Source organism: Schistocerca cancellata, chromosome 5 (genome assembly GCF_023864275.1).
Source record: "Schistocerca cancellata isolate TAMUIC-IGC-003103 chromosome 5, iqSchCanc2.1, whole genome shotgun sequence".
In the NCBI taxonomy this organism is placed as follows: Eukaryota; Metazoa; Arthropoda; class Insecta; order Orthoptera; family Acrididae; genus Schistocerca; species Schistocerca cancellata.
The window spans coordinates 666,222,852-666,227,877 of NC_064630.1; positions in this window are offsets into that span (position 1 = coordinate 666,222,852).

A 5,026-nucleotide genomic window follows, 5' to 3' on the forward strand; every position below is an offset into this window, starting at 1 on the left:
AGCCTGCATTGCTGCGAAAGGTGGGTATACACTGTACTAGTGCCGACATTGTGCATGCTCTGTTGCCTGTGTCTATGTGCCTGTGGTTCTGTCAGTGTGATCATGTGATGTATCTGACCCGAGGAATGTGTCAATAAAGTTTCCCCTTCCTTGGACAATGAATTCACGGTGTTCTTATTTCAATTTCCAGGAGTGTATATGTAAGCTATAAGGTAAGACAGGTGATATAAAGTAAGTGCAAGAAAAAAGAAGGAAGTATAGTAATAAAAGCCCAAGAACGACGTTCCTGGATTATATCGGTCTGCTGACTGAACGATCTGTACAACGAAGAAGCAATGGCGGAAGTAAAAGAAAAGTTCAGTTGTGTGATTAAAGCTCAGAAGAGAGGATGTCTATGACAGGATTCGATGATATCATTATTATTCTCAGTGAAAGTAAGGAAGAATTACGGGACCTGTTGAATAGAATCAACGGACTAAAGAGCACACCCTATGGACAGAGAATAAAATGAAGAAATGCGAAAGCAATGTAGAGAAGCAGAAATGAAATTAGAAATAAACTGTTAAAACTGCTGACCACGAAGTCGATGCAGTTATAGACTTCTCGTAACTTGGAAGAAAAACAAACATTATGGACGAAACGTGGAGGACACAGAAAAGTAACACGGTCAAAGAGAGCATTTCTGCCCAAAATAAGACTGCTTCTAGCAGTCATCAGTCTGAAGTCTTCAACTCATAGTCTAGTAAGCTGACACGGTAGGTGAGCATGTTCGCCTAGAGAGCTGGCTGCCCTCTGTAATATAAAAAACTGAGTGAAGTATTGAAATGATCAACTTGAAGGGGTGTCATGTGACAGACGCCCAGACAAAGTGATGAGAATTATGGTGAACAAAATGAAGGAGGAAAACATAGATAGCGCTGCTGCCTTTAGGTATTGGGATCTTCATTTCGATTCTAGAGAGGGTTGGTGATTTTTCTCCTCTCGATGTGTTGTTCTCATCATTTCATCCGATCATCACTATCATCACAAAGATGCGCAAGTCGTGGAAGCGACAAGTATCTGCTCTGTGCGGCCGAACTACCTCAGACGTGGTATACTGGCTTATAATGCCAGTAATAGCAGAATTTGGCAGAACGTTTATGACAGCTGTTGGCGAATGGACGGTGCGTGGTTCCAAAAATGTTCAAATGTGTGTGAATTCCTACGGGACCAAACTGCCTATGTCATCGGTCCCTTGACTACCACACACTTATTTAAACTAACGTATGCTAAGAACAGCACACACACCCATGCCAGAGGAAGGACTCGAACCTCCGGCGGAAAGGCCGCGCAGTCGTTCACCGCAAAAAGGAACACGATGAGCAAGACAACTAAGCAACTATGTTCATGAAGAATTGTCTACCAGCGCTCGTAAGCACGAGGGTTACCCAGAAAGTAATGCACCGAATTTCTTTATTTTTGCAATTCTGTACTGAACATAATGAGAATTACTCACACGAAAGGATGGTGTTTTATCTACTCGCCCTCTTTTTCTACGTAATCTCTATCCCGTTCTACGGCCTTCCTCTGCCGCGCAACAAGGGCGTGTATGCCCTGGTGGCGGCGTCAGTGCTTAATGTCTTCCACGAATGGCATCCTTTAATGGCCCATGGAAATCCGAGGGAGCTAGGTCAGGTGTGTCAGGTGTGTCAGCCGTGAACGGTCTCCCCGACCGCTGAAAATCGTGGAGCTCCGCCGAACAGCCTTCTGACGACCTCACCCTCCGTGCTCAGCGACTAATTGTACTTCTGTCGACAACACATGCTTCATAGACTTTGCACAAGCGTTTGTGAATGTTCCCCACAGTTTCTTCCTCTGCAGGGAGAAATGCAATGACCGCACGTTGCTTGTAACGTACATCGCGCACAGACGCCGTTTTGAAACAGTCCTGCAGCTATGCCATTTGTAGGAAGTGACGCAAACTTGGTGCGCTCACTCAGAAGACTTCACATAATACGTATGTAACGTTTTGCATTCGTGGGATTGTTTTTGGCTGAGAAAAAAAAAATGCAGTGCATTACTTTCTGGGCAACCCTCGTATATCCGTCTTATTTCTGTGTTTATCTTAGAATTATTGCACTGTCGACATTGATATTCTTCATGCTACACTGAAAAGTCGAAACTTTCCTTAAGTGCTGTACAGTGGTTCCACTCATACCATTCGTGCGGTTAATACTGTGTAAAGATCGGAACAAAGAAGTCACAATGGAAGAATGTAGTATCAGGGGTGCCGGCCGGGGTGTCCGAGCAGTTCTGGGCGCTACAGTCTGGAACTGCGAGACCGCTACGGTCGCAGGTTCGAATCCTGCCTCGGGCATGGATGTGTGTGATGTCCTTAGGTTAGTTAGGTTTAAGTAGTCCTCAGTTCTAGGGGACTGGTGACCTCAGAAGTTAAGTCCCATAGTGCTCAGAGCCATTTGAACGATTTTAGTATCAGGGGTGCCACAAGGCTCAGGACTGGTCCCATTATATTTCCCATTATACACTACTGGCCATTAAAATTGCTACACCACGAAGGTGACGTGCTACATACGCGAAATTTAACCGTCAGCAAGAAGATGGGGCATATGCAAATGATTAGGTTTTTAGAGCATTCACACAAGATTGGAGCCGGTGGTGACACCTACAACGTGCTGACATGAGGAAAGTTTCCAACCGATTTCTCGTACACAAACAGCAGGTGACCGGCATTGCCTGGTGAAACGTTGTTTTGATGCCTTGTGTAAGGAGGAGAAATGCGTATCATCACGTTCCCGACTTTGATAAAGGTCGGATTGTAGCCTATCGCGATTGCGGTTTATGGTATCGCGACATTGCTGCTCGCGTTGGTCGAGATCCAATGACTGTTTGCAGAATATGGAATCGGTGGTTTCAGGAGGGTAATACGGAACACCGTGCTTGATCCCAATGGCCTCGGATCACTAGCAGTCGAGATCACAGGCATCTTATTCGCGTGGCTGTAACGGATCGTGCAGCCACGTCTCGATCCGTGAGTCAACAGATGGCGACGTTTACAATACATCAACCATCTGATAGTTTTCACGGGTTTGGAGCCGGGTTCCATCGTCCTGACGACAACACGATATTTCGGCGGACCATCTGGCCGCCATCTTCAGGTGATATTGAGTGTACAATCACGGCGGAACTGAAGAGATCTCTGATTTTTCTTTTCTTTATTGTTATTTTAAAACCTGTACAACAGGCAGGCTGTCAGCAGCACTCTACGCTGCTCTTCAGCCATAGAATACACAATGAGAAAAATCAGTGAGAAGACACATAAGTTACAGAACGGTGGGCAATAAAACAGTAGACACAGAAAGACAAACACGGAGCCGTTCACACTCGACGATAATCCACACTGCAAACTGTTGATACGACGCACAAACACTGAAGATGAGGATGGCACTGGTAAACGATGGAGTGTGCCGGTGAACACTGAATACTAAACACGACGGCACACACAAGACACTGATGGCGGTTATCACCGGCGCGCGAATGTCCACTTAGCGTGTGTGAGTCTGGGGACCTGCCAGGAGGGGAACAAGGGTGAGGTGGGGGAGAGGGGAGAACAAGGATGCCAATGGCTGAGGATATGGGGGCAGGTGGAGAGGGACAGGGGAGGGGAAACCCGGGGGAGGAGTGGGGAGGAATGGAGGAGGGAGGGAAGAGGGAGAGAAGGGAGGGAGGGTGCCCAGAGGAGCAAACACAGGAGGAGGGTGGGAGGATCAAAGTTGGTAGGAGGGGTAGATGGAGGGGAGGAGGGCATCATCAGGGAGAGGGAGCTGGCGGAAGCCACCTTGGGAGAGGGTAAGGAGGGTGGAAAGATGGAGACAGGGTGGGACATGGGAAAACAGGCGCGGCAGCGGGCAGGGATGGGAGAGAGAGGATCGGGGAGACAAGCGGGTGAGGAGGATCGAGTTTATGGGAGGTGTACAGGATCCGTATCCTTTCAAGAAAAAGGAGGAGGTGGGGGAAGGGGATGAGATCGAACAGGATCCGCGTGGGGGAGGGGAGACAGATGCGATAGGCGAGGCGGAGAGCATGGCGTTCAAGGATTTGGAGGGATTTATAAAAGGTAGGGGGGGGCGGAGATCCAAGCCGGATGGGCATAACAAAGGATAGGGCGGATGAGGGATTTATAGGTGTGGAGGATGGTGGAGGGGTCCAGACCCCACGTACGGCCGGAGAGGAGCTTGAGGAGACTGCGACGGGAGCGTGCCTTGGTTGAATTGTCCGAAGGTGGGGAGTCCAGGAGAGGCGACGATCGAGGGTGACGCCAAGGTACTTAAGGATGGGAGTGAGGGCGATAGGACGGCCATAGATGGTGAGATAGAAATCAAGGAGGCGGAAGGAAGGGGTGGTTTTGCCAACAATGATCGCCTGGGTTTTGGGAGACCTCAGATTCGGCGGCTGCTTTATACCGCGGGTACTGGCCGTTGCGCGTGCGCGAGCAACGAAGGAGCTGCCCTCTGTGGGGCGAAGAATTGCAGCGGCGCCAGCGGTGAAAACTGTCAAAAGCGAGGAATCGCAAAATTAAAATGCAGCCGGTCGGGAACCAGACCGTTGTTGTTTTATCTGTGATAAAATAGGATTCCACGTCTTGCTTAAAGGAAAACCTTTGTCTCTATTAATAATATCATCAGACAGACGTATTTCAATTGTTTCTTTCAATACACAATCCCAGTAACGGGAAGCCGAGGCAATAATTTGCGTCTCTTTGAAGGACATTTTGTGCCCTTCATTAAGACAGTGTTCAGCAACGGCTGATTTTTCCGGCTGGATCAGACGTGTACGCCGTTGATGTTCCACACATCGATGTTGAACTGTACGAATAGTCTGTCCAGTGTAGGCCTCGCCGCAGTGACAGGGAATCTTGTGCACCCCAGGCTTCTTCAGTCCCAAATCATCTTTCACCGATCCAAGAAGGGATCTAGTTTTGGCCAAAGGCATAAGGACGTTTTTAATATCATATTCCTGAGGAGTCTTG